Source organism: Podarcis liolepis, assembly GCF_965112155.1.
Source record: "Podarcis liolepis genome assembly, chromosome: 17".
Lineage (NCBI taxonomy): Eukaryota > Metazoa > Chordata > Lepidosauria > Squamata > Lacertidae > Podarcis > Podarcis liolepis.
The window spans coordinates 21,249,734-21,262,134 of record NC_139571.1 but is presented as its reverse complement, the minus strand read 5'-3'; positions in this window follow the sequence as shown (position 1 = coordinate 21,262,134).

Genomic DNA, 12,401 nt, shown 5'->3' with positions numbered 1-12,401 from the left:
CTAAGACTACATCACAACTACATCACAAAAAGGAGGGGTTGAGGGAGAAGTTGTGGAGGTAACCTGAGTGTCTTGTCACCTGGCTGTCCCTCCTTTCCCCCCTCCCCATGAGTACTTTCCAGGTGACAAAGGGGAGCTTGCAGTTTCCTGCCCCCAGAGGGAAGAGCTGATCATTGTCCTTTGTTCCAGTCCGTGCTGAATCCACTCCCATATGCAAGTTCTTTGTGATCTTGATGGTCTTCGGTCTAGGACCATCAGGGTTGGCATAGCAACTGGGCAGGGCCTCCTGTGTATGTTCTGGTATGCTCAAGGGATTACGGCTGTCCTGTATAAACCTCCCCCATTTTGTAGTCCTTCCTTCATGGAGTAAAATAAAAGTGGAACGGTGCAGATCTGATGTATGGTTGATTTTCTATGAATTTATAACAGAAGCGTAGCGTATGTAGTGTGTGAGTGTGTGAAGTTTGTACAAAGTGAATGATGGGGGGGGCGGGGTTCCTGCAACACCAACAAAAACACCATTTCAGGGAAAGCTCTGATTCCCGTTTCTGTCACTGCCCAAGTGCTTTACCTCGGCTAAATTATCTTAAATCGGTGATGGCCAAACTTGGCCCTCCAGCTGTTTTTGGACTACAATTCCCATCATCCCTGACCACTGGTCCTGTTAGCTAGGGATGATGGGAGTTGTAGTCCCAAAACAGCTGGAGGGCCAAGTTTGGCCATCACTGTAAAATGATAATTGCTGTCCTCCTGTTTATATTGACAAAGTTCCTGAATCAGCTCTACTGGACAGAGAGTAATCTGACCAGCAGAATGAAGCCGGAGTGTAGTGGGAAATTAATAATAATAATAATAATAATAATAATAATAATAATAATAATAATAATAATAATATATTTATTCATTTATCCCCCCCCCCAATAGGCTCCCAACAGAATAATAAAAACACGACAAAACACCAAACATTAACAACTTCCCTAAACATGAAACAATGGTTCCATGAGCACATATCAGCTAAAAATCCCCCGGTCATTCCTGTCCCAGAAGGGCTCATTTCCTGAACGCAGAAGTGCAGTCCTTAAAAGTAGTCCTTAAATGATAAATCAGCATGTGCCATTAAGGTAAGACGGGGAATATGCAGGAGAAATGATTTTGAGGAGATATGGAGGGTGTTTGTAGAATTTGTACTGTTAAAATGGAAAGGGGTCAAACCATCACAAGAGATGTTGAAATTTTGGGAGGTTGAAGAGTTACAATGGAATGGTCTGGGTGGTGGGGTGCACATGTTTATTCTTATTTATTTATGGTTATTACTTTGACAAAATAAAATTAAAAATTAAAAAATGGGTTAAGATTCACTTGTCTGAGCAAACATGGTAACACATCACCCACTATTTTTGTTTATTTTATTGCACTTAAACACTACCTCCTCCAAGATGTTCAAGGTGTGCATAATTCTCCCTCACCCCATTTTATCCTCACCCAAACCCTCTGAGGTAGGCTAGTCTGAGAGGCAGGAATTGGCCCAAGATCACCCAGTGAGCTTCATGACTGAGTGGGGAATATGAACCCTGGTTTTCCAGGTCCTCTAACCACTACACCACAGTGCCTGTACCTAATCCTCTTTTTAAACTGTAGGTCCCAGAGAGCGAACCTGGAGTCGTCTGCATGCAAAGTATTACCACCAGGATTGTCTCTGGAAATTTGCCGGATAGGAAATGCAAAATGAATCTGGGGAGTCGCCTTCAAGATAAATTTGAGAATTGTTGAGGGCAGTCAACAGGAAGCTAAGAAGTCCAGTGAAATTTCTCAGAGATCCCTGTGGAGGTTCCTCCTTGGTCAAAACATATGGGGTTCTTTTGCCCCGAGAAAGCTGAAAGTGTTTCTGATATGACTAGCAAATTTTCTCAGAAAACTTTCACGCAATGTTTTGTGCGAAAAACATAGCCAATAGCAGGCTATAATTGCATGTGAAACATGAAAAATCAACAAAATAAACATCCAGCACATTTCTTGCAGCTAGCTGGTAAATTCTTAAACAACAACAACAACAACAACAACAACAACAATAATAATTTCATTGAAATTGCATGATTTTCATTAAACCAAGTGGGGATTTTTTTCAGGCATCAAAGGGAGAAGGAGAACTTAGAACTTGAAATGCCACACGACTGCTTCCTAAGCATTCTTTGTTCCCTGTGCAAAGCTATCAGATATTTTGTTTGTCTTGAAACATCACTCACCATAGCCAAGAGAGATCTGCCCCCTTTTAAACTACAAACTTCTGCTCTCTACCCAGACGGATCTGTGCTATCTGTGGCATTTGTCTCCCAACAGTACCAACTGTTCTCTTGAGCAAATTTATCTTGCAATAAAGCTACTGGAAAGATCAACAAAGAGGTCAAGCATCAGACTCCAGTGCCATAATATTTGATGAGACAAAATGAAGCCCTCCAGCAACTTTCCAAATCTTGCCCTAGTAACTGGAAGGAACTGAAATAATAATAATAGTTATTATTATTATTATTATTATTATTATTATTATTATTATTATTACTACTACTACTACTACTACTACTACTACTACTACTATACCTCACTCATCTGGCTGGGTTTCCCCAGCCACCCTGAGTGGCTTATAACATATCTAAAAACCAGAATAAAAACATCAAGCATTTTAAACCTTCCAATACAGGGCTGCCTTCAGATAACTGATGGGGGGGGTATTCCACAGGGAAGGTGCCACCACAGAGAAGGCCCTCTGCCTGGTTCCCTGTAACTTCTCTTCTCGCAGTGAGGGAAGTGTCAGAAGGCCCTTGAAGGAGGACCTCGGTGTACGGGCTGAACAATGGGGGTCCAGACACTCCTTCAGGTATACTGGGCCAAGACTGTTTAGGGCTTTCAAGGTCAGCACCAACACTTTGAATTGTGCTCGGAAACGTACTGGGAGCCAGTGTAGATCCTTTAGGACTGGTGATATATGATCTCGGCGGCCACTCCCAGGCACCAGTCTATCTGCCGCATTTTGTATTAGTTGTAGTTTCCGAGTCACCTTCAAAGGTAGCCCCATGTAGAGGGTGTTGCAATAGTCCAAGCGGGAGATAACAAGGGCATGCACCACTCTGGTGAGACAGTCTGCAGGCAGGCAGGGTCTCAGCCTGTGTACCAGATGGAGTTGGTAAACAGCTCACCTGGACACAGAATTGACCTGTGCCTCCACGGACAGCTGTGAGTTCAAAATGAGTCCCAGGCTGTGCAGCTGGTCCTTCAGGGGCCATTCAGGAGCAGGGAGACACCCCCCTACCTGCCCGCTCCCTGTCCCCCCAAAACAGTACTTCTGTCTTGTCAGGATTCAACTATAATCCATTAGCTGCCATCCATCCTCCAATCGCCGAAAGAAAATAAAGAAAGAAGGAAAGACTGGACACGTGTGTTTGCACACAAAGGTCTGTATAGTTAAAGCCATGGTTTTCCCAGTAGTGATGTATGGAAGTGAGAGCTGGACCATAAAGAAGGCTGATCGCCAAAGAATTGATGCTTTTGAATTATGGTGCTGGAGAAGACTCTTGAGAGTCCCATGGACTGCAAGAAGATCAAACCTATCCATTCTGAAGGAAATCAGCCCTGAGTGCTCACTGGAAGGACAGATTGTGAAGCTGAGACTCCAATACTTTGGCCACCTCATGAGAAGAGAAGACTCCCTGGAAAAGACCCTGATGCTGGGAAAGATTGAGGGCACAAGGAGAAGGGGACAATGGAGGACGAGATGATTGGACAGTGTTCTCGAAGCTACTAACACGAGTTTGACCAAACTGCGGGAGGCAGTAGAAGACAGGAGTGCCTGGCGTGCTCTGGTCCATGGGGTCACAAAGAGTCAGACACAACTAAATGAGTAAACAACAACAAAATTGGTAAGCCGGAACGTGTGCAGAGAGGGTGACCAAGATGATCGAGGGTCTAGAAGCCAAGCCTTATGAGGAACAGTTGAGTGGGGAATTCCGAACAGACTGCAGTCCTAACCACACTCACTGGGCAGGAGGTAACTGCAGTTGTACCTGTGAGACTTTTTCCTGAGCAAACAGGAATAAGATCCTCAGAATATTCATTCCTACAAGTTGTTGATTTACCAGCACAAACATGTCCAGGTTTGATGTTCTCCGTTTCTTATAAAACAATGTAACTTAAAACGGAGGGCTACAATGGGAACCGAGTCTCCGATTTTCCTTTCAGCATCCAAGAATTGGCTTGCCTTCTGAGCGTTTGTTGCCAGCCCACGTTCCAAATGATCTGTAAGAGGGAGAATGGTGAATATCTGCTTTCAGTTCCAGTCCAGACCACAAGCAATATATTTCCATCCTACATGACAGGCTTTCAAAGGCTTTGACACACAGAGAGAGACATACACACACAAAGGGGAGAAAGGAGGAAAGAAGAGAATGTCTCGGGAATGCATGTCTTCCGTTTATCGTGCCTCTCCATCAGTCGCAAGAGGAAACCCCTGGCATGTGTCCACGATGAAAATGCAGAGATATGAAAGATAAGCTGAATGGGCCTTTTTCATGGAATTCACATCGGAGGTCAAAGGTGGCACTACAGACCAGCCAAAACTGACTCCAAAGAGAAATGAGACCCAATTGACAGGGGGCTGGGATCTTTAAAGGAGTTTTAGCTACTGGGAAATTTGGAAAGAGTTAACAAGAGGAAGTTTCTTTCCACTCCACCCCAAGTGCCCACAGAAATCCATTTATCGCAGGCTTTCTTGTTTAGGAGGAATCAATAATCAGCTCCAAGGGGAAAGGGGAGGAGAACATAACACATCCCCAAGAGAACCTTCTAACATCATCATCATCATCATCACCATCATCAAAAAAGCCTATTTTCCGGATATAAAAAGAGCTGTAATGGCTCAGTCCAACATTCCACAAATCAACTATTCCACTTCCGACTGTGTCCAGCCAGATATCTCTGGGGGAGCTCATGAAGAACAGGGAAGGGAGGTTGCATTTAGAGATATACTGCCCTTATTGTGGAGGTCCAGCCAATGGGGAAGCTCAATGAATGGCAGGGTGCCCCGGAAGAGCTCCAATGAACTCCCAAGTGGTGCTTGGGCAGAAGCTACTGCTGGCAGTATCCCTACTGGTCACCATGGGTATGTTTGGGCATCAGAAAGCACCTTGGGGATGGGTCTACCTGGGAAGAGTGTTGAGGGCTGGGTGAAGAGCCCCGGGGGACAACATTCAGACCCCTGCCAAACCCCTGTGGTTCCCCACCTGTCCTCTAGATTCTGCAAGGCTCCACCCACCAGCTTGTGGCATGGCTCTACCCATGGCTCAATAGTTTCATCCCAGAACCTACCAATTGTACTACTAGGCCTTCTCTAGTTTTACATGCCAAAATTCTGTCTGTTTGTCTCACATAGGGAACTTTGGGGGGGGGCTGCCCTGTGCCCCTAAAGTATCCCTGCCCAAACAGCGGGAACGTGTGCAGAGGAGAGCGACCAAGATGATCAAGGGTCTAGAAGCCAAGCCTTATGAGGAACAGTTGAAGGAGCTGGAAAAGAGAAGACTGAGAGGAGATATGTCAGCCATCTTCAAATATCTCAAGGGCTGCCAAAATGGAAGATGGAGCAAAATTGCTTTCTTCTGCTCTGGAGGGTAGGGTTTGAACCAATGGCTTCAAATTACAAGAAAGGAGATTTCAGCTAAACATCAGGAAGAACTTTCTGACCCTAAGAGTTGTTCAACAGTGGAACAGATTCCCTTTGGGAGGTTGTGGACTCTCCTTCCTTGGAGATTTTTAAGCGGAGGGTGGATGGTCACCTGTCATGGATGCTTTAGCTGAGAATCCTGCCTTGCAGGGGGTTGGGCTAGATGACTCTTTTTTTAATTAATTTTTTATTATTTTATTCACATAATATACATTCTTTACAACAGACAACTCCAAAATAAAATCATATATAGCAAAACCATAGGTCTCATGTTTTCATTTACACTGACCTCCTTTCCAATACCTTTACTTGATATTTCTTACTGCTTTCTGCTTTCCTTATAGAATCTTTAGGGAAATTTAAATCTCTTAAATCCTATACCAATCTTTAACAATTTCAATTAATCCTTTCACCTCCCTCCCCCACAACCCAGTACTTCTCTCCACCCGTGTGTGATCTTCTTTGCCAGGAAAATAACTCTTGCGGTCCCTTCCAACTCTATAATTTTGTGATTCTATGAGTCTACCCCTAATTGTGAATATTTTCAAATTCTGAAAATCTCTGTGAAATTGTTTTATTTAATAAAGGGCTGAAATGACCAAGATTCCTGTCACAATATTAAACACACAGAGAGGGAGAGAGAGTTTCATGTCTTAAACACAAATTTGTGAATAGGTCAAAAGGTAACAACTGCAACAAATTACAGCTCTTTTCATGCTACTTAAGTGAGCCCTATGCACATTTCAATGTGGGGAACATAATAGCTGTATACAGGTGAATGCAACAGGTTTTGCATGACAGAAACACAGCCTTAGCCACAGCTGGGAACAATCAGAATTGGCTAACTCATCAGTGCTTCTTTTTGGATTTGAACACACTGCCAAATGTCTGGGGGTATTCACTCAAACTAACCTCCCAAGCCTATAAAATTAAGGTAGAAACTAAACACCAGCTTTTCCACAACTCTTTTCTTTCTTTTTTTGGTAACGTCTTAAAACTCTTTTCTTTCTTTTTTTGGTAACGTCTTAAGAACGTTAAAAAGAGCCCTACTGGATCATCTGACCAAGCGCTAGGGATGAAGGAGGAATTCAGATCAGTTTGCATTTCGAGGCAAATCTATGTGATTTGCATTTTCCAAAACAATATGCAAACCAAAACATACCCATCTTTTAACAATTCGCCCTTCTCTGAATTTTTCGGTGCAGTTCTCTAGCTGAGTAATGTGTTCAACAAAGCATGGAATAGGGCAAAGTATATTAAAATGCATAAATTACCGCACTTTACCGTGTATAACACGCCCCCTAGTTTTGGGGACTCAAAATTAAGAAAATGGGGGGGGGGGAGATTCCCCAAAGTTGTTGAGCTTTTTGGGGGGAGGTTTGCCCACAGTTGTAGAGCTTTTGGGGGGGCAGAGTTGTTGAGCTTCTTTTAGGGGGAAATGCCAAAAATCGCTCAGCCACCAGACCGACAATGCCGCTCGCCCATGTACACAGTGCAACCTATCCTCTGTCCCATCGCTGAAAAAAAGCAGCAAATCACCTGCCCAATTGCCACAGCAACAGCCAATCAACAACAGCCCTTACAGCAGCCACCAATAACAATCTCCAACTCGTGGCAGGAACCAACCCCGTGGCCCCACAGTGCATTACCCATATATAAGATGACCCCAAATTCTAAGCATGATTTTGGAATAAAAAAAACATGGTCTTAAACATGGAAAAGTACGGTAGTTTAAAAATAATGTTTGAAATGCATTATTTTAGGGGAAGCTGCTTTTAAAAAACATGAGACATCATTTCATAAAGAAATGTGCATATTAAGAGAAAATTGTGGCGAAATACTGGTGAAGCTTCCAGAATTTAAAAAAGAAGCAGCAGCAAACTGATCTGGAAATGTGGAGAGCTAAACTTAAAAGTGGAAAAAGATGGGAAACTGAAATTGACAAATATGCTTATCCAAGGTCCATCAGGACCAGTATCCTGTGGCCAGCCTTTTTTCCTCCTTTAGCAAGAAGTAGCTCTTCCTGTACCGCATATTAAAAAGTTCTGGCCGTATAAAGGAACAGTGACAGCTCTCTCTATCTCTTCCTTGAAAACCCACCTTGAAAAGAAGAAGAGTTTGGATTTGATATCCCGCTTTATCACTACCCGAAGGAGTCTTAAAGCAGCTAACATTCTCCTTTCCCTTCCTCCCCCACAACAAACACTCTGTGAGGTGAGTGGGGCTCAGAGACTTCACAGAAGTGTGACCGGCCCAAGGTCACCCAGCAGCTGCATGTGGAGGAGCGGGGACGTGAACCCGGTTCCCCAGATTACGAGTCTACCGCTCTTAACCACTACACCACACTGGCTCTCCGTCTTTTCCAGCAAAGTCTTACACATAACCCCTGCTCCTCACCCGCAACCCAAGCCAACGGTACCTTCACATCGTTGCTCTTTCGGTGTGTGATTCACACGCCGGCAGATTCGGCTTGCGCAGTTAGAGGTTTGATCTGAGGATCTCACGCCACAACACTGCTTCCACTCAAAATCAGATTTCTGCCATAAGCGATGGGGGAAGGGTGCTCGAAAGCACGGGAGAACATTTGCTTGACACAAAGTCGTCTAACCTCCTAGGAAACATGAACGCTCATCAAACAGCTGTCAGGCATCAGAGGAGCCAACCCACACGGCAGGATGGAAGGAACAGATAAGACAAGGAAGAGTTCTTACCAACTGCTTTTTCTTCAATATTCACAGAGAGAGGCTCAGAAATGCAGCCTTTTGGAATAATGTTGTTGCCTCTCTCTCTGCCTTCATGCGTCACTTCTACGGGTGCTGCTACGTGCCCTCTGCCTTTGAGCTCTTTGCTCTCCTACTTTCAAGGTTCGCAGGGTACTGGGAGAGGGGGGCGGTCTGGAATGCTTTCTAATGACGCTGTGTCCATCAGCTGTCTCCCCTCTGCTGCTGCTTTCTGCTCCTCTCCCATTATTTCCCAGTTTTTCCCCTCATCCGCCTCTGAGCTCCCTCAAACCCCTGTTGTAATTCTGAACTGTCTTCTCCTTCTCTGGAAGAGTCAGGCTGGGGAGGCGGTTTCCACCATTCCTCTTTGGCCCAGTCCCTGACAATAGCCAAAGTTCTCTAACCTTGCAAACATTGTAGGGACAAATCAGGATGAAAGGTCAATAAACAGGTTGTCTGGAAGCAAGCGAAAACATGCAACTACATTCGGACTATAGGAAGCTGCCTCGTCAGACTTTTGGTCTATCTAGATGAGCATTTCTTTTTTATATATATTACCATATTTTTATTAATTTTTAAACATATCATGTTCAACAGTAATTAAACATACTTTTATATCTTATACCATTCTTTTTTTACTTCCATCAATCACATCTGAAAATGTTCCCATCTATTCATTTAATATACATTTCTTACTTCCACCATTACATTTAAATCTCATAACTAATATCTCTATTCTTTCTGTACTTTGCCATGTTTCATATATTTTTCCTTACAAAACATCTTGTAGTCCTACTAGCGTAATTTGTTGATTACAGTTGCTCTTCAAATAGTTTGTATATTTCTTCCAATCTTCTGTAAATCTCTGGTCCCACAGGTTTCGAATCCTTCCTGTCATTTTATCTAATTCTGCGTAGTCCATTAATTTTGTCTGCCATTCTTCTTTCGTCGGAATTTCTTCTTGCTTCTATTTCTGGGCTAACAATACTCTTGTTGCTGTTGTTGAATACAAAAACAATTTAACATCTTGCCTATTAATATCTAGATGAGTATTGTCGACATTGACGGACAGGGGTTCAGGCAGGGGACTTTCCCCAGCCCTACTTGAGATGCTGGAGATCAAACCTGAGACCTTCGGCCTACAAAGCATAGCTGTCAAGCATCCCTTATTTGGTGGGACAGTCCCTTATCCCAGCGCCATGTCCCGCTGCTGTCCCTTACTGATGATGTCCCTAAAACTTCCCGGGTTTCAAAGGAAGCAGCTCCTCTCCCTCCCTCCCTGCTGGCTAGGGAGGAGGGAGGCTCCAACTGTGTTGCTTGGCTGTGTTGCTCACCCAATAAGAAGTCTAAGAACGACTGGGGGGTGGAGCTTGCATGTCTTGTGCTGATCAAATCGGCTGCATTGCCTGGGGACTCGCCTTTGCTCAGCGCTTCCCAGCGGAGAGGTGATGGTGGTTTTCCTTGAAGCTTGAGGCTTTGTTTGGCTGCTGGCTGGGCTTTCTGCCTTTGGTTCTGAGGGGCTCAGAAGTTGAACATACCTGTGCCCGGAAAATCCCTTATTTTGGCTGCTGATCCCTTATTTTTGAAGTTGCTGGTCCCTTGTTTTCAAATCTGTAAGTTGACAGCTATGCTACAAAGCAGATGCTCACCCACTGAACTAGGGCCCTTCCCCTACGTCCTCAGTTAGCTCCTTGCTTACTTAAAGTCTTTTCACCCTGATCTTGAGTGGAAAAGGCTTCCAGAGCAGCTTACAAATTGATTTTAAAAAGGAGGGAGAGAGGACTTGCGACCTAAAAGACATGACACAAACGGAAAAGTCAGTGGGGAAGGAGGGGAAACAAGCAAACTTAGGCACTAGTTCTTAAAGTTACCAAGAACTAGCTGGGATGGAAACAGTTGGGGGGGGGCTGGAATGAGCCAAATCTCGCTGATGGAATGGCCCTGTGACATAAGTTCTCAGAACTGCATGGCTGAACTTCTTAGTTCCCCCCAAAAGCTGCCAAAAACAGAAAAGGGAAAAGCGTGGTTCTTGAGGCCAACAGCTCTTCCTATTAAGTGTTTACATTAACATCAGGAGCGGTGAAGGCTTAGTGCCTTAAGGTGAAATGTCAGCCCATCTCAGAAGGGCTCCAAAACGCCCACCGCTGTGCCAGCAACAATGCACAAGAATCCATATTTCCACCCACATGTTTTCCTTCCCTGCCCTTTAGGGAGCTCGACTGGGACCTTGATGCTTCGTAATGCATAAGGTTTTGGGAATCTCGTTTTGGCCAGAAGTCAAACAGCTGCAAGTTGTGAATGAACGTCGTCTCCAATGTTGCCGAGGATTCGTCTTATGACAGGAGATATATATAGCAAGAGAGTTTGAGGCAAAGGCGACCCATAAAGCTCTCTGGAGTCAATGAATTTCTGCTTTTAAATGCATCATTCCAAGCTCGTTAGGAGGTGGAGGAGAAAGTGTTTGGCATTCTAAAAACAACTTACAAACATTCTAGAAACAATTTAACAAATTCAGCCAGTAATCCCAGGGCTGCATTGTTTATCAGCCATCAAATGCTTATGTAAAAAGGAATGTTTTCAATTTCTTACCCTGTAAAAAAAGAAATCCCAAAGCTTTTCTTTGGGGAATTATAGGGACAGAACTACCTAAATTGTATAGAAATTTATTTGTGTATGCTACTACAGCAGCAAGAATGCTACTTGCCCCAAAGTGGAAAGAAGCAGAAGTCCCAGGAAGAATGGATATAAAAATTTATGGAATATGCAGAAATGGCGAAATTTACCAGAAGAATAAGAAATCAAGATAACAATTTTTTAATATGAAAGAAAGGAAATGGTTCATTGAATATTTACAGATAAATTGCAAACAGATTAAAAACATTAGCAGGATTATTGTAATAACCTGCAGTTTCATAAGAGTATATATTTAAAGTAGATAAATAAATGAGCAAATTAAATGAACTTGGATATGCAGAAGATATTGAAAAATAAATTTAAGGAACCGCAGAAAGAGGGGGAAGGAAGTCAAACTTTGAAATGTTAAATTGATTGTAAAACTAATGAACTGTATAAACTTGAAAAGTAGAAATAAAAACTTTAAAAAATGTTTCCCTGAAAACCAATATGGAAGCAGTGAGACACACCACACCAGGGAGGACATTTGACAATGTGGACATTTGCCCTGTGGTGACATCACCAGGACCTCACCTGCCATTGTAGGGACTGAGATGGCTGATATTGCGCAAGGTCTTCTCTGAGTACCTACCGGGGTTCTAAGACAGTTAGGTCTTTATATGCTAGTATTGCATGGACAGGCGGAGTCCCCCAAACCCTGGGCGGTCCCCGTGTGGAATAACGACTCAAGACAACGTGCTATGGGATTAAAATTGGCTATAACTTTATTATGTTTCAGATGTGGGTAGACCTTGGCTCAGGCATTGGGCTTTTATCCCTCCCAGTCCCTTGCAGGGGATCTGGGGGACATCAGGGCTATCCAGTGTGGGGGGGGGGATGGGCTGGCTCTGGAGAACATACGTTCAAGCAGAGAGAGCCTGCCCCCATTACACTTCCATCACAGGGGAGAACAATGACAACCTCTATGCCTACGGCCAAAGCTTCCCCTCAAACAACCCCTTTAACAGGGAACCCTAGTATCGCTGCCACAAAGAGGAGAGGGGCATGGGTCACCACTGCATGCCCCCCCCCATTTAGGGAAGATAGACTAAAGGATTCCGCCCAAGGCCTGATGTCCCCCAGTTGTGACGTTTTGCTACAGGAAAGTTGTGATGTTTCGCTACAGGAAAGGCAAACCTGCCAATGCCGGAGAATTCCCTTCCGGCCCTTCAACAGTGACCTTGACATAGCAGTGCCCGCGTTCCTGTGGAGAAAAGATTAAACTGCAAAAGAAGTCTGAACTGAGGGTGGGTAGGGTGGGAGAAGCTCTGGAGCCAACTGACGATTCCCAGGTAAGATCC